This window comes from Mus caroli, chromosome 13, assembly GCF_900094665.2.
Source record: "Mus caroli chromosome 13, CAROLI_EIJ_v1.1, whole genome shotgun sequence".
Taxonomy (NCBI): domain Eukaryota; kingdom Metazoa; phylum Chordata; class Mammalia; order Rodentia; family Muridae; genus Mus; species Mus caroli.
In genome coordinates, this window is record NC_034582.1 from 11,322,067 (window position 1) to 11,347,440 (window position 25,374).

General features: G+C 37.9%; 1 pseudogene across 1 annotated transcript in view; it reads right to left on the reverse strand.

Annotated features, from left to right (window-relative positions):
* Positions 1–6,256: 6,256 nt before the first annotated feature.
* Positions 6,257–25,374, reverse strand: part of LOC115029097 — a 192,978-nt pseudogene continuing 173,860 nt past the window's right edge. Inside the window, exon 4 of the transcript XR_003834674.1 lies at positions 6,257–7,693. The product of XR_003834674.1 is annotated as a U1 small nuclear ribonucleoprotein C pseudogene (transcript). The remainder of the gene's footprint in view (positions 7,694–25,374) is intronic.

Consider the following 25,374-nt stretch of genomic DNA (forward strand, 5'->3'; position numbering starts at 1 on the left):
AGAGTGCTTGCTATCCAAATATGAGACCAAAATTTGGATACCTGCCTCATATAGAAGCCAGAATGATAGCATTTATACCTGTAAATACAGTGTTGCAAAGAGTGGAGACAGAAAGATTGCTGGGGCTTTCTGGTAGCCAGCATAGCCAAGACAAACAAATACGCCAAAAAACAGCATTGAAATTCAGCTTCAGCGAGAGTCCATTTCTCAAGGCTCTAGGTGGGGAGACAAACCATCCTTCTTTTGTCTTTGCACAAATATTCTACACATGCATATGCCACACACTTTCATACACCACATTGAAACATACATGACACATATGCATACACTATTTACAAGCATACACCAAACATATGCATACATCACACAAATGCATATACCTCATAAAATATGTATACACCACAAGTATACATCATATGCATGCATGTACCACATACACCACACATGCATACATCACACACATGTGAACATCACGCACATGTATATATTTACAAACATGCAAAAACCACACATATGTATTCACCACTAAATCATACAGATGAATATACTGCATACATGACTACACATAGGTATATACTACACACATATACATCTATACACCACATATGTATACACTACCACACAATACTTCTCTCTTGCTTTCAATCTCTCTTTCAATCTCTCATTATTCCCTATTTCATGAGTATGTGCATGCTGACACACACACAATTTCTTAGAGCTCAAACCCATAATATACTTAATGATAAAAAAATCTCAAATTAATATTTGAGAAATAAAGAAAGCTTCATTCTTCTAGGAAATAAATGTTAGCAAACCAAAGCTCAAGTCACATGAGAAATATTATGGTAAATACATGTTACCTGTGTTTTTTCAAACATAATTGGAGCACCAAACACCACTTATCATCTCTCAGAGTCAATGACCTAGTGATTCATTTTGAGAATCACAGACCTATTCTCATGTCTACACACCTCAAAGACTAAACCCCAACTACTGTGAACTAAGTGTCTTATTCAGAGACAGAGACAGACAGGCAGAGAGAGAGGCAGACAAATGACAGAGAGAGACATAGAGAGCAACAGATAGATGACAGAGAGAGACAGAGACAAAGACAGAGAAAGAGACAGATGACAGAGACAGTGGCAGGGAGAGAACTTTAGAGACTGCTTCTGACATATATAAAAGTCCACCCAGTGTGTGAAGTATTTCTCACTGCTTTATAATTAAACAGCATATGTGTAATTATTGCATGTAATAGGATGCAATGATGTGTATCTAATTGTAATTTATTTCCCCATGCATATACTTGAAGAAAATAGTTGATAGTTGATAGCAAAACATTTAAAAATACTCTAGTCAAGAATCAAAGCTCTTTTTCTGCATTTATCTGAAAACTGAGATAATTGTTCAAAGAAACTTGTTTGTTTTTTCAACCTATAAAATGTATATGTGATATATATGTATGTACATATATTTTACTTACATAACTTAGCATTGTGTAAGTCATGAAATGCTATATTTAGTCACAATTAAGCCTAATGTTTGAGGGATCATGTGAAGGGCTTTGTTTATATTTCCTCAATGAATTCTAAAGAGTTCTGTAAGTTACCTGAGATCATCACCGATCATATATTTCCTTATTCGTTTATTTACATTGAGATACGATCTCAAATGGCCCGGGCTGGCATTGAACTTATGATGTACTTCAGGATGAGCTTGAACTTATGATCCTTCAGGTTCCTCTTCTCAAGTCCTAGGATTGCACGCACATCACCAAGTTATGCTTTATGTGGGGCTGTGGATCACAAGATCAGTGTCTGTGTCATGCTACCAACAGAGCTGTGTCTCTAGCCTCTATCACTACATTCAAAGTTGAGAAACTTGAAGCTCAGAGAGATATGAAAACTGACCCAAGTCATCAAGCTCATGGAGCTGATGAGCTCCGAACACAGCCCTGGATGAATTAGAAGCTTATAATTGTAACCACCATGTTTTCATAATATTTAGGAAGCTATGTAGATCTAGAAGATCCCACATTGACATCTCAGAGTGTTCCAAGTCAGCATGCCTTATTAGGAAGAGCAAGTGACTCAGTGGCTAAGGAATTCATACTCAGGCGGTGACAACACATTGAGCAAGACTCCAGCCTGATATTTATTCTACAGCCTTCTTTAAATCATGAAGCCTTGAGAAAAAGACAAGACTTTGTATGGTCAGCTTTGAGAAAGATCACAAACACCTGAGTCACACAGTAAGGTCAGGTCTGACTGTACTTGCTCAGTCATCACCGGCCAGTTGAGTCAGATCTGAGAAGACAGCAGAGGATGTCGGACCCACAGATGCCCATACTGGCATGGTATTCTTTACCCTCTCTTGTCTTGGTGACTCCCTATGGAATGCTGTGGGAAGAACTCAGTTCCCCAAGTTCCACTGACTATAGAGGCAAAGATGTTTGAATTGATTCTAGTTAAAAACCATAATTGAGGATGGCACAGATCCTGTAGTAATGGTAATTGTAAATTTCATTTGCTTTCCTTCAGGTTTTTCTAAGGGAAATTGTATCAGAATATTGGAGGATCTTCTTGCTTTCCGTGTTTATCATTTATTAGCTTTGAATAGAATTTATCAATCACTTCTGTATTATAGGTTTTTCTCTGTAAAGGAAACCAGTGTGAAAGTAATACAAGGTTCTGTTTGAACAGTACTCATTCAATTAAAAGTTATAGGCATGCATTTTTGCTCTTTCTGTTCTTCAGAAGAGACTGAAGGGAAGTAGGAACGTTAGTATGGGTTTTTTGTAATTCATTCATTCATTCATTAGAAACTGAGTGCCTAATTTATGTCAGGATGATCCAGTATCCTGAAAAAACAGGCAGGTAAGCTCTTTGCCTATCTAAAGCTTCTATTTTACCCGGGTTACTGGTAATGAAACAATAAAGAGGTAAATGATTAAATCATGAAATAATAAAGTACCTCAATTCAGACAAAACATTTTGACCATTTTAGATAGGGTACTAAAAAAAAAAATCTTTGTATAGGGACATGTGAACTTCGTTATAGGGACATGTGAACTTGAGACCTGATTGACAGGAGCTATGACTAGAAGGACTGTGTGGAAATAATTCATAGTTAAGCAAACAGATAGAACTGCAGCTCATATAGTTAGTTCATGATAGACTTAGACTTTATTCATTTTTTAAAATTAACTTATTTTATATCCCAAACTCAGTTTTTTCTCCCTCCTCTCCTCCTAGTCTTCCCCTGCTACCTCCCATCTTGCCCAATCCACTCCTCCTCTCTGTTTCTTCATTTTTAACATCAATCTTGGACCCAGAAGCCCAAAGCCAGTGCTCTCTCTGTCCATCATCTACTTCAAAGGTATACGTGGATAACTCCCTGCACTGCCTTTGGAACAGAATAGATAAGTTTCATAATATAGATGGCCACTTTGATAATTTAATGCTCATGTAAATGTTTCTCTCTCTCTCTCTTTCTCTCTGTGTGTGCGAGTGTGTATGTGGTGTGCATTCTTATTCATGGATGCTTGTATGTGTATGGGCACATTTGTAAGGAGGCCTGAGGATGCTATCATGAGACATCTCAATGACTCTCTACCTTTTGGATTGAATCCGTGGTCTTCTTATGGACTAGAAGCTCATCATTTGGTGAGTATAGCTGGCCAGCTTGCTCTGGGAATTCCCTGTCTTGGTTTTCCATCCACACTGGGAAGGAAGGTGGGGCCATAACCAACTGGTCCCAATTGGTTTTACATGGGCGCTGGTTTTCATGCTTTTGCTGAAAGTGCTTTAGAAAAGGGGAAACTGTACCTTGAACTTTTGAATAATATGTGTGGAATAGAAATATGCACAGATGATTTTTAGTTAAGCCTAATGATGTTTCTGGTCAAAAGAAAACCATACAAAAACAAACCTAAAAATTCTACCCTATCCTCCATTTCTGTTCCTTCCTATTTCTTTCTTGTTCCATTGAGTAAAGGGGGGTGGGGAACCTTAGAACATCTCTTGTTGTTCTTAATCCCCATGATTCAAAATTTCTAGTTATTTCTCTGCTGGTAGCATGCTTACTAGTAGCATTTTAAACGACAGGTAAGGTAATTTTAAGTACTTAAATGTTTCATTGTACAAATATTAGTATTATTCTGGAAGCCCTATAGGTTGAATAATGTCATTACTACAGCAACGAATGATCAAGAAATCTTGTTTGAGAATTGATGAACGAATTCCTTCTAGAATTGGTTAGATGAAAACCCATGAAATTATGAAATTTACACATAAATGGACAGAGGTAGACAGCATGATTCTGAGTGATACAGTCCAGACCCAGAAAGACAAGTGTCACACATTTTACCTCATGTGTGCATGTTGGCTTTCAATCTTTAGATATGTGCATTTCATTTGGAATAGCCATAGAGGACAGGAAATTAGTAAAGAGACATGGGGGTGGCATTCCAGGGTGAAGAGAGAGAATACAGCAGCATATATGGCTAAAGAGGAATAACAAGACAGGAAGGAATAGTTGAGCTGGGAAACATGCATAAATATGTGTATTCACATATATGAATTACCTCAAAGTAATATTTTTACTAATAATTTGAGAATTAAATGCAGTGTGTTTGCATTACATTTATCCTGAGATTCCTCCTATCCCCAACCTTTCCATCCTTGCCTCCTAACTCACAGAACTTAGTGGATGATGAGCCATCTTTTTCTTCTTCCTTGCTTCTTTGATTTTTTCCTCCTTTTTTTCTGTCATCCTCTTCCTCATCTTTGCTGTCTCCCCTTCCTGCTCTCTCCTCCTGCCTCCACTCCCTTTTTTCCCTTCAATTTGTTTTTATTGTCTAACTATTTTTGGGATTGGGACCCATCCTGGAGAGTGATCAATCTACAAAGGAAGACATCATTAAAAAAAAATCTGAATCTCCCTCTCAAAAGAGATTTCAAATGCCAATAACTTCTCAGCTAGTGATGGGATTTCATGCCCATCTCCCCGCCTCTAAGCTGGGACTTTTTTGCCTTGAGTTTTTGCAAGTTCTATGCATACTGTCATAATTATTATGAAGTCATTTGTGCAACTTCTCTGTTTTATAGATAACACAATTATTTTAAGTAATCCTCCACCTCTGGATCTTACCATTTTTCTTCCCCTTCTTCTGCAAAGTTCTTTGAACCTTGGAGGAGTGTGACATATACATTAAATTTAGAGCTGAGTACTCCATCATTTCTTATATTCTATACACTGACCACTTGAAAGCTCTATGTTGTTATCAATTGCAGAACAAAGCTTCTCTTACAAGGGTTAAAAATGCATTTTTTTCTATGGTTATAGCAACAAGTCATTAGGAGTCTTTTAATACTATGATTATTTAGCAGATAAATAGAAGTAGGTTCTTCCTTGGTGTCTATGACCTTTCTAGCCACATGTTCTTGACCCCACTAACAGTACCAGAAATGGATTCCATCTTATGGAGCATGCCTTCAATCCAACAAGAAAGTAGTTCATTACTTCCATAACACATATACACACATCAATATTTCCCAACTGAGCATATTTTGTCAGACTAGTCTTTATTGTAACTTGCAGGGTTTATAGCTGGGTGAGACTTATATGGAATTTTCTCTTTGGGTAGCTTGGATATCACTATCTACCTTTTTGTAAGCTAACCAGGAGGAGACAAGGTTTTAAGCACGTGCTAGCTTGATTTTCATATTTTATGGCTTAAATGTGCTGTCTTCAGCAATAGGGTCTTACTGTCAACTTCTGGAGGGTAGGTAGGAGTGTTTGCAGTAGCATGTGATGCTTGAAGGTCTATGGAATCTCACTGACTAACAACTCACAAAGAAGTGTCGGTTATTGTATTTGTTATCAATCTGTGTCTAATCTCTCCTTTATAGGGTACCTCCACCAAAACTCTATATGTGCACATACATGTTTTAGCAAGCTTCTCCAGTAACACATTTTAATGTCATTTATAAATGGTCTTTAGTGTTACTTATCCCTTCCCATTGTCCTCCCATCTCCCACCAATTATTCCTCCCTGTTCACTATTTGCCTCTAACTCTGTAACCCTTTATTTCACTGTATTCTATTCCCTCTCCCTTAAATGCCAGCCTGATAACTTCTTGCTAATTTCCTGACCTCCATGGTATTCCATATGAAACACACACATATCTAAAGATTCAAAGCTAACATCCACACATGAGAGAAAATATATGACATTTTATTTTCTGGGCTTCTGTCCATTTACCTACAATTTCATTTTTCTTAACAGTTGACTATTTTCTCATTGTTTAAATGCACCCCAACTTTCATTACCCAGTCATCAGTTGATGGTCGCCTTGACCTTTTCTTTCCCGAGTAGAGCAGTAATGAACATGGATGAACAAGTGTCCCTGTAGTAAGACATAGAGTGCTTTGTGTATTTATTTTCACATTTCACAATATAAGTAAAAACTCCACTTTTTGGTATCATTTCTCCCTCCAAAAGTATTCTCTCTGACAGGAAGGGAAGTTTCCTTGTCATGCATCTAGTAAACACTCAGGCTTAGCTCCAAGATCTCCTGGTGAAACAGAACAGGAATACAAAATGATAAAGAGTGCTTCTGCTCTTATGTCTGGCTGGGTCATGCCAGGCCGTATGGGCACCATCATAGGGCAGATGGGAGGTCTCATCATTGGAGGCCTGAGCATCGTGGGCATGTGGCCTCCCATGGGTGGTCTCATCCCAGGAGCTGGTCCCACAGGCATCATCCCAGGAGGAGGCGGGGCCAGCATTAGCATCACGGTAGGGCCTTCTATAAGGGATGTAGGCATCATGCCAGGCTGAGGAGAACCCGGGAGACTGGGGAGAGGTGGGATCATGGCCCCTGCAGGCAGAGGAGCAGAGAACGGAGCTGGAGGGATCTTTCCTTGTTGAAATGCAGGCGTTGTTTTGTCATTGAGGCCCTGGGCCTGCTCTTCATCCACTTCTGGTAACAGTCTTTCACACTCTCTTTGTGTTTCCGACCACTGCAGTGTGTCTTCCCCACAGAGGAGAATGGTGGGTAAGATATGTATCACGGTAGTCACAATAAAACTTAAGCATGTTGCTCCACAAGCCGTTGGCTACCCAGGTCCCCGCCGCCAGGAAATCTATTTTAAACTTTGTAAGGAAACTCTACACTGCTTTCCATAGTTTGCACCTGTTTGCACTTCCACCAGCAACAAGTATTCTCCCTTTTCCATATCCATACCAGCATATGCTGTTATTTGTTGTCTTGGTACTTACTGTTCTTACTAGGTTATGGAATTTCAAAGCAGTTTTAATTTGCATTTCTCTACTAGATAAAGGGGTCAAACATTTAGTAAATTATTTTTTCATTCATTTGCATTTTCATTCATTTTATCTTTTGAGAACTGTTAAGTTTCATCCTTTATATTTTAACTGGGATTTTTTCCCTTCATTCTTAGTTGTTTTTGAGATTCCTTTTTGTATATTCTAGATATGAATCTTCTGGCAGTCAGGTGTATAGTTGGTAAGCATCTCTCCCATTCGACATGCTTCCTCTGTACTCAAATAATGATGTCCTTTGCTGAACTACAAAACCTGTTTAAGTGTCATGATGTCCCATTTGTTTACTGTTGATCTTTAATGTTGGTGCTGCTGGACTTCTTCTCAGAGAGTCTCTTCCTCGGCCTGTAAATTCAAACACATTTCTTAGTTTCTCCTCTATTGGACTCAGAGCATCAGATCTTTTGTCAAAGTCCATGATCTATTTAGAGCTGAGTTTTGTGTAGGGTGAAAGATAAGAATTGATTTCACCCTTCTACATGGAGCTATCCGGTTGGGCAGCACCCATTTGTTGAAGATGCTATCTTTTCTCCCTTGTGTATTTTTGCCTTTTTTTTTCTTCTTTTAAATCACTTACCCATAGGTGTGTAAACTTATGTCTAGGTACTCAGGTGCATTCCATTAATAAATTGGACTGTCTTTATGCTGTTTTAAATATTATAGGTCTGCAGCATAACTTATAATCAGAGATGGTGATGTCTCTATTTTTCTTTTATCTTTCATGGTTATTTTGGGTACTTGGTGTGTGTGTGTGTGTGTGTGTGTGTGGTGTTGTTGAATAAAATTGAATATAGTTTTTCTTTTTTTTTGAAGAATAGTGTTAGAATTTTGATGGGGATTGTGTTAAATTTGAAGACTGCTTTTGATAAGATAGCCATTTTCACAATATTGAGCACAGGAGATTTTTTCATTCTCTGGTATCTGTTTCAATGAAGATCTTTCATCAGTGTCTTTGGTTCTATTATACAAATCTTTCATTTTCTTAGTTAGATTTATTCCAAGATACATTTTTGAATTTTTATTTCCTTTTTTTAATGTTATGAATATCTATCTGTGCACTGTATTTGTGAACTGCCTACGGAGTAAAGAAGAGGGAACTGGATGCCCTGAGACTGGACAGGTGGTTGTGAGTCACTATATGGGTGCTGGGAATTGAATCTGGGTCCTCTGGAAACATCAAATGCTCTTATCCACAAGTGATCTCTATAGCTCAGAATGTATTGAGCTCAATATGCATTTTCTGAGAATATAATGAACTGGATTTTTTTTTTTGGTCTGACTTATTTATTGGTACATTTGCTGTTTGTATTCAAGAAAGCTACAGCTTTGGGTTAACATTGTATCCTGATACTGTGCTGAAAATACCAGTTGTGGGAGTTTTCTGGTGAACTTTTAAGGATATTTTATGCCTAGGACAATTTCCTCTGAAAATGATAGTATTGTTTTTTCACATTTGCATTCCCATTATCTCCTTCACTTGTCTTATTATTCTAGATAAGACTTTAAGCACTGTATTGAACATGAAAGGAAAGAGTGGGAATTCTTGTCTTATTCGTCTTGATTTTTTTTTTTTTTTTTTTTGGAAAGCTTTGCGATTTCCATCCTCTGGGATCTTCATCAATTTCTTAGCATTTACTATAAAATCTTTGGATATAGAGGAGAGATATCTCAATGTAACAAATGCAATATACAGCAAGCTTACAATCAATACTATGCTAAATGAGGATTAGTTTATAATTTTGCTTTTGGTATAAGGATAACACTGAGTTCATAAAAACTTTGGAAGTGTCCCTTCCTTTTACATTTCGTGAAATAATTTGAGGAGTATTAGTATTTCCTTTTGAGGAAACTCTGTTCTCTATGGGGACTACATGTAAGTGACACATTACACCCTCACAGGCTCCATTTAGCATATTGTTGGTGTGGGGTGATAGTATATCGAATTTATTATTTTGTGATATGGCTTCTATATCTCTAAATTTTCTAGGACATTTATCATAAATGGACATTGAATTTTCCAAGGTGTTTTCTGCATCCAACAAGTTAACCAGATGGTTTCTGTAATTAAGTTTATTTGTATGTGTAATTGCATTTATTGTTTTATGTATGCTTAACCATATCTGTATTAGTGGGATGAAGCTGATTTGACTCTGATAGATCTTTTTGATGTGTTCTTGAATTTGGATAGAATATATATATTTATTAGGTATTTTCTTCATTTGCATTTCCAATGCTATCCCAAAAGTCCTCCATATCCTCCCCCCGCATTCCCCTACCTACCCACTCCCACTTCTTGGCCCTGGTGTTCCCCTGCACTGAGGCATATAAAGTTTGCAATACCAAGGGGCCTCTCTTCCCAATGATGGCTGACTAGGCCATCTTCTGATACATATGCAGCTAGAGACACGAGCTCCGGGGGTACTGGTTAGTTCATATTGTTGTTCCACCTATAGGGTTGCAGATCCCTTTATCTCCTTGGGTACTTTCTCTAGCTCCTCCATTGGGGGCCCTGTGATCCATCCAATAGCTGACTGTGAGCATCTACTTCTGTGTTTGCCAGGCCTCGTCATAGCCTCACAAGAGACAGCTATATCTGGGTCCTTTCAGCAAATATTTTTATTGAAAACTTTTGCATCTAAGTTTATTAGAGTGATTGGCTGATAATTTTCTTTTTTTGCTGGGTCTTTAGTTTTGGAATCAGGGTATGATATACTGCATAAAAAGTTTTGGAAATGTTCCTTTCTCATACAATGTATGAAATAATTGAAGGAGTTTTGGTGTTTTCTTTTCTTTTTCATATTTAATATTGTTAATCTGAGCCAGATTAATGACTAGCAGTTTTTGTCCATCGTATTTTTTTCCCAAAGAACCCATTATGTTTTATTGGTTCTTTGTAGTATTCTTTGATTTTATTGAGATTTATTTACTTTTGTTTAGAAGTAAATATGTGAGCTGTGTGAGTATAAGTTCCTTATGTGCAGGTCCATGGAGATTAGAAGAAGGTAATGCATCTCCTAGAACTGTAGTTAAAGATGGGGTGTGCATATATAGCAGAGGACAGTTCTGGGCCGGCCTGAGTGGGAGAAGATGAATCTAACCCTGAGAGACTTGAGACCCCAGGGAGTGGGGAGGCCTGTGTGGGGCATCCTCTTGGAGATAGGGGTAGGAGAAATGGGATGAGGAACTGTGGGAGGGCAGATCAGGAGGGGGGCAATGACTGGACTGTAAAAAAATTAAAGTAAAAAAAAAAAAAAGATAGCTGTGTGCTGTCATGTGGTGTAAGGATGAACTTGGGCCCTCTCCAACAGCAGCAATTGTTCTTCACTATTAAGTGATCTTTCTAGTCCCTCATTTCTATTATTTTATTTTCACCCCATCTTTTCTTATCAATTTTTGGGGGTATTGTATGTTCTTGTTTCTCCAAAACTTACAGATGCAATACTAAACTACTAATTTGAAACCTTTCTAGTTTGAGTGTGTGTCTCTGTGTGTGTTGGCATTGAGTGCCATAAATTTCCTACCAGAACTGCCTTTGTTGTGTCCTATAGATCTTGGTATTATGTTGATTTTATTTTTCACTTAATTCTAGGGAGTCTTGATTTTCTTCTTTATTTATTCCTTGAAAGATCACCTTTAGTTAGTTCATTACTTAGTTTTCATGAGTTTATGTACTTCTTGTTGCTTCTATCTCAGTTGATATCCAGCTTTATGACATTGTTCTCACTACTCTCCTTATGAGTTCTGCAAAGTGCACTTCCCCAGAAAGTCTCACGATTCACAACACCTTTGGCTGTCATCTATTTTCCAACTCAAAGCCCATTTTATTTGCCATTTTAGATCCTCAGTGCATATGGTCTGACTCACTGTCACCCACCACTCATTGCAACTACTTCAGAATGATTCTCCCTCACAAGTTTGTTTCCCACAAACTCAAACATTTTATAGGATTTGTCAAGAGGTGTCTAGTCTGTGTTTTTCCAAATTTGATCCAGTTGTTATATTTTCCTTGCATGCCTTCCCACAAACTATTACAAATGTTCCTTGTGAAAGACTTACTGGCAATGCCTTTGATAAGCCATACACTACCATATTAGTCAGGAAACCCAACTGACAGAAGGCTTACTCCAACTCAACCAAGCCGGAAATGGAGTTTGTTGGCTCACATCACAACAAAAAGGGATACAGCTTGGGACACGAGGTGGGACCGGGGTCTTGACATAACTATAGCTCTGTCCCTCCAGATCTACTTCGCTGAATGAAAACTTTATTCTTCCAATAGGCAAAGGGTTTTTTATTTTGATGTGGGAAAAATGAAGAACACATTCCTTGTTATATAATAGTCCTAGTTAGAATACCTATATGGTAGTAAAACATGATGACCAGAAGTAGCTCGGAAAGGAAAGGGCTTATTTAATCTTATAGTTCTACATCACAGACCATCACTGGTAGAAGTCAGGGCAAGAACTCAAATAGGGCAGGAACCCAGAGACATGAAGCAAAGCAGAGGACATAGAATAGTACTACTTACTGACTTGCTTTTCATGGCTTGCTCAGCCTGTTTTTCTAAGGCACCCCCTTTTTTTCATACAGCACTGTCTGTTTTCCTCACAACGTGACATTAAGTAAATCTTCTCTCTCTGCTTTCAGCAATGCCTACATATTTAACTGAAATATTGGATTTAGGTAGCTAAGCCTTCTTGTTGGAGCTGCTGGAGCCTGAACTCTGCTTATACCCAAGAAATAATTAGGTAGTGCTAAACTATTATTATTACAGAGCAGCATTCTGAGCTTGAGCTTCAGCAAAACTGTGCACTGAGGAGTCCAGCACTTTAGTCCTTGTTGGCTTGTTGTTGTTGTTATAACTGTACTACTCAACTATTATGCCTTTCCTAGCATTTATTTATTTATTTTTATCAATCCCAGACTAATCATTATTAGAGTTAGAGAGCAATGTGATTCTTCTGTTTTTCCTATATATTAAAAAGCATATTTTACAAACTCGATCATGACTGGTTGTTGATTTTATTTTAAAGTGGAGTAAAAGGAATTATAAAAAGTTACCTATAAGGCACTACCACCATCTTCATACCCACAGACCTAGCTTCAGACCCATAGGGGCTGAACTGTCTTTGCCTGGTGACTACCCCACTCCTCTACACCTCTACCACTACCTCCACACATAAGTATAGTTTCAGACCTGAACTGGGTTTGTCTGGGAGATTCCTTCTCCTAACTCCCATCCTTCTCACTTCTGTATTCACTGCAATTGGTTTTGCTTCAGCCTGAAGCTCTGACTTTAAATGTTGAGTCCTTCAGCTCTACTACCATCTGCCCCTTCGTTCACCTCCATCTCCACAACTACAGGTATAGATTTAGACTATGGTATCATCTATGCCCAACATGAGTTCAATAAAATAGTCACTGTAGGTACTGAGAGGCACACTTGAGACTCCTGGATATAAAAACTGAAGCCAAAAGAAACGGGGAACAAGCGAGTCATAAAGTAGCCTTATCCAGCTTAGCTCTGGTCATGTAGCTCCTGAACTGGCACAATCAAAGAAAGGCTATAATCTCACATCATATATACTATCAAATACATAAGTCTACATGCTGAAGTCATAGCCGAAGTATAAAAACAAATGAAAGGCCAAGACAGTATGTCTCCCATCAAATCAACTATAGTCCTATAGAAGTGTTCTCTAATGAGAGTTACTTAGATGAACTCCAGGACACAAAATTTAAAAGAACAATACAAACTTCATCAAGGTATTCAAGGATTTAAAAGAATACACAAGTAAGCACGTCACTGAACTTTAAGAGGATAACAAGAAAGGCCCAAGTGACAACAAGAAAATACAATTATACAGAAAAATGAAATGAAGACAATTCAGGATCTGAACACTGAATTCAGGAATAGAAATAATATTCAGATAGAAATACTGAAAAAAATTCAAACTGAAACAAGATGAGATAAAAATACCTGATAAGTTAGAAAACACAGGGGAAAGCCTTATAAGTAAAGTGAATCAAATAGAGGATAAAACATCAAATCTTAAAGATGAAGTTGATAAATTAGACCACATAAGTAAAGACAGTGAACAAAATTAAAAGCACAGTAAAGGAACATGTAGGATCTGTGAGATACCATATGAAGGCCGAACCTTTGAGTTACAGGCATCAATAGGGGAGAAGAATCCCAGGTCAATGTTATAGACCAGATCTCCTATGAGATCATCAAAGAAAACGTCCAAACTAAAGAACATACCCATATAGACACAAGTTACCAAATACCAGGAGTCTAGCCAATTACATGGGGCAAATGAAGCCATAGAGTTCAGAGAAGAACCTACTCTTACCAACTTTACTAAACCAGCATAATTCCTGAGTATGCAAATACTATCCTGGTATTTACAGAGATATGTAGTTCTCACACCTCATCAAAGAAGGTCTTTGCAGAAAACAGACACTGTTTCAGAAAACCACAACTAGTGAAAATGCAGAAAACAATTGATTGTGGGGTACCTAGCCCCAGTAAATATATCTGTAATACAACTCTTGCAGCTGAAGTCCAGAGAAGACTGTCTAAAGCAGGGAGGAAAGAGTTTTAAGAGTTTGAGGGCCAGAAAAGAGGAATGAAACGATTGTTAGAACAGGAGGATCAGGAAGTGTGTTGTAAAATTGTGTCTTCAGAAATAACAGTGAAGCTCCAGCCAGGATACCCCAACAGTAAGGCTGTATAAACAATACCAGAAAAGAACAACACCAATATACATGCTGATGAGGAAGTCTCTAGGGCCATACCCTGAGACAAAGAACTAGACGCAATTAAAGAATTCTAAGAGAGGGAGAATTAGTCTTCCCCAGGGATGAATCCTACATTGGCTCTACAATTCCAGTGATCAGCCCTGAAAACCTATGCATGCATGCATGTGTGTATTCTTCAACTGAGTCCTTTAAGGATCAAATGCCAAATGTACCTTCAGATTTATTCTCAGATCTTTCTTCCAAGGGGACAAGAAACAAACATCACTTGCAAGACAAACTGAGTTTGAAATGTTGCCAAAGTATGGATTTTTAATATAGTAATTAACAGTTGTCTTGTTATCTGTTTTCAATGATGTTTTTAGTGTCTCATAATATTTTTTAGTGATTTATAAGATCAGATCTTTTCACTTCCTTTCAAACAAGAGTTTTTATCATATTATTTAATTGTTCTTTTTCTGTAGAATGAGACAAAAAATTAAATAATTAATATGATCATCACATACAGAGTTATCAGCTTTTAAGATAAAATTCACAGACTTTTGGAAATCAGAGAGAGTACCTGTATGCACCAAGTATGCTGTGTTAGACTCAGGCACCCACTCCTGCTCCCAGCACCATAGCGACAGTGCTGACTAGGATCTGTTCTCAGTCTTCTTACGTACAAGCTTAATAGGAATTCTTAATAGTTGTGCTGGTTAAATTTTCATCAACTTGACACAAATCTGTAACCTAGAGTCACCAGAGAAAAGGGAACTTAGCTGAGGAATTGATTCTTTGAGATTGGCTCATAGACATGTACATGGGGGCATTTTCTTGATTAATGATTGATGTGATTGAGCCAGACTATTGTGTGTGGTGCCTCCCCTGGGGAGGGTGGTCTTGTCTTATATAAGAAAGCAGTTCAGCAAGCATGAGTAGCAAGCCAGCACGTAACTTTCCTCCATTACCCCTATCTCAGTTTCTTCCTCCAGGTTCCTGCCTTGGATTCCTTGGGCTGTAAACTGTAACTCAATAAATTCTTTCATCCTCCAACTTACTTTGGGTAAGTATTGATGTATTTCTTACATCAATGGAACGCAAACTAGAACATTAGCTCTATCGTTGAAGTCCATTATTATCAGAAAGAATTAGGTCATGTTCAGCAACAGCCAGAAGAGACTCCTGCATATTAATTCATAACATTTCTGGGATTTGATTTGTTATTGACTGAGTATTTTATGATCCTGTAGAACAGGTTACATATTTTTGTCTGTTGAAGATCCAAATAATTTATGTTTAGGAGATGTACACAAGTTTTACGATTTATAGCTATGTCAAATGCTACAAGCAATCCGATTATGCTATAATAATGAACTTGCATATATTAATATATGGTTGCTCAAATGTTATGTGACCTGATTAGGCAATTTACTTTAATCCACATTTTAGGGCAAATGTCTCACCTCTTGGATTCTCTATGGTTAGGCCTATCCACTCATTCTGGTACTGAGAGAGATCAGTAGTAAACAGTAAGGGAAGATGTTTAATGGATGTGTTGGAAAGAAGAACAAATTAAGGGATCCAGTGACCCCAAGATCATCTTCAAGGTACTAAGATATGATTAAGATTTATGTAGAGAAGAATTAGAAAGAGAGGAGAAAGTCTTCATAATTAAACACGATAGTCAAGGAATGGTCTGGTCGATCATTGTCTCAATTCTGGTTCTGAAAATTGATTCTAAAGTTGTTATTGATCTCATCCCTTGAGGGGAACAATATGATTTTTATGAGATTATTATTTTCATTCCAGGTTACGTTCTCATTCTCATGATTAATGTCTCCCTTTCAAGATAAGCTTATTCTACAGGTTCAATAGTTGCTTGAGGGTAGTTCTGGTCCAACCCTACAAAGGCTTTTATAGCTCCTTTCTACTATTCCTGAAACCCAATGTCACTTGATAAGGAAAGTTAAGGAGACAAACAGTTACAAAATGTGCTGATTACCAGTACCTTTTTCTTAGCTCTATCATTAAGGGCTGAGTAATATTTCTGAGATATCTCTTGGGTTTGCATAGCAGTAAAGATTCTATCTCTGCTTTGGGAGATTAAGTTTTCCTTTCCATTTTAGAGGCCAAGATCATAAAGCAGAGAGGGAACTTGATCATTTCCCAAGGGCCTCATCTCCTGAACATGAGGGTTTCACTGTATCAATTTGGAGGACATGGGCATTCAGTCCATATAGCAGTACAGTTAATAGTTCTTTCCACCACGTTGACTAACATGGCTATAACCACTTTTTAAACATGGGTCTTATACTTTAATCTGGGTTATTTATTTATTTATTTATTTATTTATTTATTTTAACTTTCATAAGCAATAGGTTAACAGGCAATGGGTTCTGCCGACCCCTTCCTATTAGTTCTTATACATTTTGCTGTTTTGGATGCAGCTGACAGGCACTTGGGTTGAACCCAGCATCCTTTCTTTTGGTCTTCTTTTTCTTGATCATTTTTCTGCACTTATTTAGGAAGACATCTCTGCTCTTGAATTACTTACCATGCTCAATAAGCATATTACTTTTCTTGGCTTGTTTACAACAATATTAACAACATCTTGGGTAATACTGGGGCCTTGGAAAAGTTTTGGGGGTGTTCCTTTTAGAACAGTACCAATTCTCTTGCTGTCTGCAGCCTCACACTTCTTGTAGATTCATATGTATGTGACTATGTTTCCTAAAATGCCTGGAGAGTATAGCACACGTGTCTCTTCTCTTTTTCTTTGTGTTGTCATTTTGGAGAATTACTGGAAGGTGGTGGAACCCACTTAAGATTGTGTAAACATATATTTTCATTTTTCTCAAGTAAATACCTAGGAATCATGTTACTAGGTCATATGCTGCATGTGAAATTCCCTTTATAATAAATGGCCAAATTATTTCAAAGTGACTATTACTTTAAAAATTTCTACCAGTAATCTGTGTGTGTGTGTGTGTATCCTAACTTTTCACATAGCCTCTCTGGGTCTGTGGGTTGTAGTATGTTTATCTTTTATTTATAGCTAATATCCACTTACATGGGGTACCACAAGCAATCATTAGGTGGAGCTCAGTGAGTCCTTTGGAGGAGGGTGGGGGCTGGATCTTAGGAACTAGAGGGGTCAGGGACACAACAAAGACACAGCTCACATAATCGACTCATAGGAGCTCACAGAGATCAGGAAGCCTGCAGGGGTCTGACTGAGGCCCTCTGCATATATGTTATGGCTGAGTAGCTTCATGTTCTTCTGGGATTCCTAATGGTGGAGCTGGGGTTGCCCCTGACTATTCTTTTTCTTAGTTGTGGGACCCTTTTCCTCCTACTGGGTTGTCTACCTAGTTGAACCTTGATATGAAGGTATGTGCCTGGTCTTGTTATAGCTTGTTATGCCATGTTTGGTTGATGAACAGGGGTAGGCTCTTACTTTCTGAGGGGAGGCAGAGGTGGGATGTGGATCTGGCAGAGAGGGTAGGTGGGAAGGGAGCTAATTAGAGGAGGGGAGGGAGTAAAAACTGCAGTCAGAATGTAATATATGAGAGAAGAATAAAAATAATAAGGGAAAATGTTTGGGTAATGGCAAAAAAAAAAAAACCCTAACATTTTTGCATCTTTACCAGAAGTTGGCAACCTGATACTGGTGTTTGTGTGTGTCTCTCCAGAATGTTTGAAATCCCAACTCCTAATTTGGGATATGGGACCTCCTCAGACACACGAACCACAAGTGCTTTGATCTCAGATTTTCTGGAACCCAGAACTATAAGAAATCAGTTCCTGCCATTTGCGAGGCGCCTGGGCAGCTGGTGTGACAAACTCAATGGATGAAGATAGTTTTCATTATCAAGTTGATGGATTGACTTTCATAGCCATTCTCAGAAGTCTGTAGTCATATCATACTGTAGTTTTAATGACTGATGATTTCTTTCTCCATTCCTTCCAATTTCCATGTTCCAAAACATCCTTTCTTTCCACACTCTCTATTTATCAATTAAATTTTCTTACATTTGAGCTCAAAGATTTTTTTAAAAAAACAATGTAGAACAAAATGCCAATGCTCTTGGGACCTTCCTTTGAACTTTGACCTCCTACTGCCATGTTATTGTGCCATGTTTTTCTATTTTCTGAAGTGATTTCTAATTATCTGATTCTGACTTGGTGGTTATTTATGATGCTGAACATCACGTAACAAAAGACTAAAAAGATACTAATCACTGCATTTTATACTCTCAGGGTTTGGTTGACTAGATAGATACTTCTTTGGTTTGTTGACAGTTAAGCAATTCTACTTTGAAGTACAGAGCCACAAGTTTGAGAGTACACAGTCAGAGCTCTGTTTAGGTCCCTTGCTCACACCTTCTCCATATGAGCTTCACATCAGGATAACTGTAAAAGCATAGGGAGCCTCATCTTTAAAGATACTGATGCAAGTGACTTGAAGAAGAGACTGAGCAGCATTTAAGTTTCCCAGGCATCCCAGTGTGCCTCAAAAACAAATAAAACCACTCTAATTATGTAATGTCTTTCATGGGCTTCCAGTCTCAGCAGCATAGTCTTATCTTATGAAGCACAAATATGAAAACACCAACAAATTGCACTACCCACCATTATCATTGCTTTGTTAAAATATATTTTGCCATCCTAACATAAAAGTAAATAACTAAGGAATAAAATTATGATCTCAATAAATTCAGTTTTAAAAATTCTGTTACAAATGGCATCACGTTGTTTTACTTCTCACTGCCAGTTTTTCCACAGGTCATCACTAACCCCAGTAAAAGAAATTGAGAACTTTGAAACCAGGCACATAAAAGGCCACTTTTTTTTTCTGTGAGAAGTACTGTGTGTTTGTTCTATCTTAATTCTTCCTAATGAGTCCTCCTGAATTTGAATCTTTCTTCCTTTCCCCTCTTCCTCCTCCCTCCTCCTTCCCCCTTCCTCCTCTCTTTCCCTTCTCTTCCCTTCTTTCTTCTTCCCTCCCCTTCATCCCCTTTCTTTTTCTCCATTCCTTCATTCTTTCTCTCTTCCCTTCCCTTTCCTTCTTCCCTTCCTTTCCCTCCCTTCTTCCTTCCTTCCTTCCTTCCTTCCTTCCTTCCTTCCTTCCTTCCTTCCTCTCCCCTTCCTTTTCCTAGCATCAAAATCTTGCAAATATCTGGAAGTAGTAGACAATTACAGTTTGACTCCAGACATACCACATCTTGCTATAAAGCTTTTAAGATATTTATGCCCATCATGTGGGGCTGGTAAACATCAACAGAGTAGTGGGTTTAAAAATACCCACTACTCTCTTGGGCTCTCGTGTCTATCTTCTGGGATAGCCAAGTATATATTTCCTCTGTGGTAGAACTTGATAGAATGACACAATCTGGAAACAAATAATGTCCCTCTGAGATGAGTAACAGAAAAAAAACCCTTTTATTTTCTTTGTTTCATCTTTGATAGACATCCTTGGATACTGACCACTATATGTGTGGATGTCACAGATAATTTAGTACTTAAAGGCAAATTCATCAGGGAGAGCATAAAAGAGAAGCAATTTTGGTTTCTTTGATCTTCAGTTTCCTGTTGAAGTTGACATCTCAAATTTCCCCAGTTTCCCACTAGTCTGTTTTGGTGACTGTTTCTGGTTTTCAGAAACTTTGGCTTAGCCCTTGTCATTAGATGGAGAAGTAAAAGCCAGTTTCCTTTATACTGATAATTGCCAAGAATATCTGAAAAAAAATGTAGCCTCAATGCATTATTTTTTTGAATTTGGGAAATTAAATAACAAGCTATGTTCTTTTTGACAAATGCCAAATACATCAAATCACCTTTTATTATTGCTAATTTTTTCAGTGAATACTGCAAAATTCAGGGCTTGGAATACAGAATTGTTATGAAAAGGGAAAGGTGGTTGTACCATTTTAACTGTGCTTTGAACTCTATCAGAACGAGGTCTTTGTGTAGGTGCCTATTTTTCTCTGACTAGATACAGTTTAGGAGCCATGAACATGGCTATGACAAGACACTATTATAATTTATATATTATAGAAAGAGTAAATACTTTTCCTAGGAAGAATATACTGTGTTAAACTTGGGTATGCAATTATTTAAGAAGAAATGATAAATTAGCATCATAAGTATCAAATTGAATCCTAGTGAGGCTCTAGCCATTTTCCTGTTGGGCTCTTTCAGTTTGTCAAGGGAAGAAAGCATCAAAAAAAAAAATCACTGGATAATGACAAAGTCCAGTGCCATCACTGCAAATGCTCAGAGATGTAGACAGACACCAAGATTTGTTTCCTTATGGATTTTTGGTTCTCTCATAAATCCAACTCCACCTCTAAATTTAACATTATCATTCCAATTTTATTTCACAGGTTACTTAATATCAGCCACTCTATCATTTTGCATTAGGCACATTTCTAGAATAATTATGAAAATTTCTTTCTTAGGTTGTAAGATTTATGTGTTTAAATAAGTAAGAGTGTATTATTTTGCCTCACAATTTGAGGGTTTAGTTCAGTTAAGTTATAGCAGGTTTTTGAAGTCGCTGGTCACAGTGCCCACAGTTCAGGAAGCAGAGAACAATTAACACTGATGTTCTCTCTCTCTCTCTCTCTCTCTCTCTCTCTCTCTCTCCTCTCTCTCTCTCTCTCTCTCCTCTCTCTCTCTCACTCTCTCTCTCTCTCTCTTACAGAAATCACCTACATTGAAGATAAGTCTTCCAACCTCAATAATTCTCATCTGGACTCATAGACCATCTCTGGGGTCATCTCAGACAATATCACATTGATAGTCCAATGCTACCCATCATATGGGTTGTTTTTCTTAGTCTATGTCAGTAATAGGATAATATCTGTATTTGAGTATTTGTAGAGTCTGAGGTAAGACTTAGATTTACAATAAGGATGAATAATTTTATAATACAAGTTGATAGGTTAAACCCACAAACCATCATATCTATTTAGAATGTTAAAGTGTTCAGGGCACACATGTTTTTCTCTTTATCAACATTTGCCCCTTGCTGTGAATTATGAGAAGGACCAGGTTCCACACTGTCTTGTATTTGCCTCTCAGACTGAGTATCAATATGTACCGGACTTTGGTCTTCAACTTGAGGTTCTCCTGCCTCAATCTCCTGGATGCTGGGATGATAGTGTGCACCACCATACCTGACTCCTGTGTTGACTCTGGCAACTGAGTTTCCATATCCAGACTTATCTTGTTAACCTGCCACTATTTCAGGGTGTAGTAGCTGAAAACACATAAACAGTCTTGGATCCAGGCGTATTGAATTAAATAATTAGCACTCTGAGAAAATGGAGAGAAAGTGTAGAAGAATGTAGAAGAATGATGCTTATTGATGTGGATATGAGGACATGGATGTTAGGATGATATTAATTGGAAAGTATTTGAGTGGATGGCTAGATGGATTTAAATGTTTTGTCCTGTTTAGAAACAGCTCAAAATATTGGGAGAGAGAAATTTGTATCACACTCTTTCAGGGGCCACAATCCTTTGTTCTGTTATTAGACACAAGGTTCCTGTAGTGGTTTGAATAAGAGTGCCCCCCATAAACTGATATGTTTGGATGGTTACTGCATTAGTTAGGGTTTTACTGCTGTGAACAGACACCATGGCCAAGGCAAGTCTTACAAAAAACAACATTTAATTGGGGCTGGCTTACAGGTTCGGAGGTTCAGTCCATTATCATCAAGGTGGGAGCATGGCAGNATCCAGGCAGGCATGGCACAGGAAGAGCTGAGAGTTCTACATCTTCATCCAAAGGCTGCTAGTGGAAGACTGACTTCCAGGCAACTGGGGTGAGAGTCTTAAGCCCACCCCCACAGTGACACATCTACTCCAACCAGGTCACACCTATTCCAACAAGGCCACACCTCCAAATAGTGCCACTCCCTGGTCCAAGAATATACAAACCATCACAGTTACTCATCAGGGAGAGGTACTATTTGGGAGAGATTAGGTGTGGTCTTCTTGGAGTCGGTATGATCCTGCTGGAGGAAGTGTACCACGGGGGTGGGCATTGAGGTTTCAAAGCTCAAGCCTGGAGCAGATTCTCTCTTTCTGTCTGTTTTTCTCTTTCCACATCTCTGTCTCTCCTTGTCTCTGTCTCTTTCTCTCTGTCTTCGTCACCCTGTCTCTCCGTCTCTCTCTCTTTCTCTTTGCTTCTTGCAGATCCATATATAGAACTCTTAGCTGCCATGTCTGCCTGCGTACTGCCATGCTCCCCACTATGAGGATAATGGTTTAAAATTCTGAAATTGTAAGCAAGTACCAATTAAATGTTTTCTTTTACAAGACTTGTCATGGTCATGGTGCCTCTTCATAGCAAAGAACACTGACTAAGATTTCTTGCAGTAAATACTAATTAATATAGAGACCTACTACTTGATAATACACAGAAAGTGAGATACTCTGGATCACACAGTCCTAAGTAGGATATCTTTATCATATTACTCCCCTCAGTGCTCAGAGGTTTATGCAAAAGAGAAGCAGAAAGATTGTAAGAGCTAGGGATGGTGGATAAACTCCAAAGAAGCAGTGTTTTCTAGACACAACAGGGTTGATGCCTGTATGAAGTCACAGAACTGTGACAACATGCACAAGACCAGGTAAAATCCCAGCATGGAGAGTGGGAAGTGATCACAAAATTCAACCCCTAACTTAGAAGCTATTTTTCATTTTTAGATGCTGAGAGAGGGAAAATGAGTCTTCACCAACTGAAAGACACCAGAGATATCAATCAAACTCCAGGGCAGGCCTCATGCTCAGGAGTAGTTAGCCAACACAAAATAGACTCCGTGTGTGTGTGTGTGTGTGTGCGTGTGTGTGTGTGTGTAGATTTTTTGGGTTGCTGATTTTATTTGTTCTTCTATTATTGTTCTGTTTTATTTTGTTTAGAAAGAGGAAAAAAATGGGACATTGTGTAAGTAGGGAGGGAAAGTATCTGGGAAGAGACGAAATATAATCAAAATGCATGAAAATATTTGGGGAGGGATTTATTTGTCTCCATTTTCTACAGTTTTTAAATTGTTTTTTTTTTTTTGTTTGTTTTTGTTTTTGCTTTTTTGAGACAGGGTTTCTCTGCATAGCTCTGGCTGTCCTGGAACTCTCTTTGTAGACCAGGCTGGCCTCGAACTCAGTAATCTGCCTGCCTCTGCCTCCCAAGTGCTGGGATTAAAGGCGTGCACCACCAAGTCTGGCTTTAAATTGATTTTTAAAAATGTTTTTATGTATTTACATCTCAAACGTTGCCCCCAGCTCCCCAGTGTTTTACAAATAAAGATGAAGTATTGGTTCAAAATAAAATCTGAACCTATAATGCAAGGCCTTTTGTTCCCCGCAGAGAAATATATCTCAGGTCATAGATAGCAATATTCAAGAACATAGCTGTCTCTGCTTCCCTCTACTTCCCATTCCTGATAGATTTGGAATAAATTTTAATGTGCCCTTCTAGCCCAAGGAATTTAATTCTATAAGATGGTGCTCTAAGGGGATTTTACCTGGTCATTTTGAATAAGAATTGTTGATCTGTTAAAATCCTCTGATCATAATTTTGTTATGCTATATACTGTGTCTTTACTCATGTTCAGAATAACTTTTTGGCTGGCAAAATGTTTTGGACTTTTAATCCCATGAGTAGGGAGGTAGAGGCAGATAGATCTATGTGAGTTCAAAATCAGCTTGGACTTGTGAATTTAAAGATACATAAACATATGCACATGTGTGCACACATACTCACCAAACCCAATCTCAAAAAAATTAAATTAAAGAATGTCTCTATTATGTGAGAGCACATACATTTATTTTTTCTTTCTTAGTTGGGGCTTTATTGCTGTGAAGAGACATCATGGCCACAGCAATGTTTATACACAACAACATTTAATTTGTAGTTGGCTTACAATTTCAGAGGTAGCAGGATTTCATATGGCTTTTCAAAAAAGGCATTAAGTATTAATTATTCCTCCTTATATCTCCTCCCTTACCTTGCACTTCCATTCCCTTTTCCATTTAATCTTTCTATTCCAAATTTTTCTTTATACCATTATATCTTATTTCCCCTTACTTGGAAGATACATTCTTCCACCCAGGTCCCTTATTAGCTACATAACCTCTGTGTATATTCTAGTGAAACAAATATATTTAAAGCTTAAAAGTTCAATCCACAAATAAGAAAAAATATGGGTGTTGATGGAGGGAAAACATGGAAGGGTGAGATGATGTGCTATATTTAATTATAAAATTAATACAAAGGTTCAATGAAATCTCAATTTTACAGAGGCTTCTAGGAAGCTATCAAATGTCTATTTTCTCATTTCTGATCAAGATAAATACTGGGATTCTTTGAAAGAACATTACAACAAATTCTAAATAAAATGTTCTGGTTTTCTTAAAAAGAATTTGTGAAAAACAGTAACAACCTCAGTACAAATACAGTAGATGGCAAGAAATAACAAAAATCAGAGAGAAATTAATGAAATAGAAACAAAGGCAAAATTAATACAAAGTATCGGTGAATTTAAGAGCTGGTTCTTAGCTAGGCATGGTGGCTCATATCTTTGATCCCAGATCCCAGCACTTGGGTGGCAGAGGCAGGTGGATTTCTGAGTTGGAGGTCAGCCTGGTCTGCAGAGTGAGTTCCAGGGCAGCCAGGGCTACTCAGAAAAACCCTGTCTCGAAAACCAAAACAAACAAAAACAAAAAACAACAAAAAAAGAGCTGGTTCTTTGGGAAGGTAAACAAGATGACAGACTCTTGGTCCAACTATCTAAAAGAAAGAGAGAAATGACCCAGATTAAGAGAATCAGGAATGAAAAGGGAAACATGACAAACACCAAGAAAGTCACATTATAAAAAACCTGTACTCCACTAAGTTTGAAAATCCAAAAGAAATGGAATTTCTATACTCATTCAAATCACTGAAGTTACATCAAGATGATATCAACAACCTTAACAGACCCATAACTAATGAGATTGGACCACCAATAAAAAGCCTTCTGACTAAAACCAGTCTAGCCCTAGATGGATTTACAAAAGTATTGTTCCAGTCATGCAGATTAATCTACAACCAATACTTTTAAAATTGATGGAAAAACAGCAACAGAAAGAGCAAATTCATTTTATGAAGTCAGTATTGCTCTACTACCAAAACCAGGTAAAGGTACACAAAAAAGAAAAGTTCAGGCCAAGATTCCTGATGGACACAGATGCTCAACTCCAGATGAAATACTAGCAAATGAAATACAGGCACA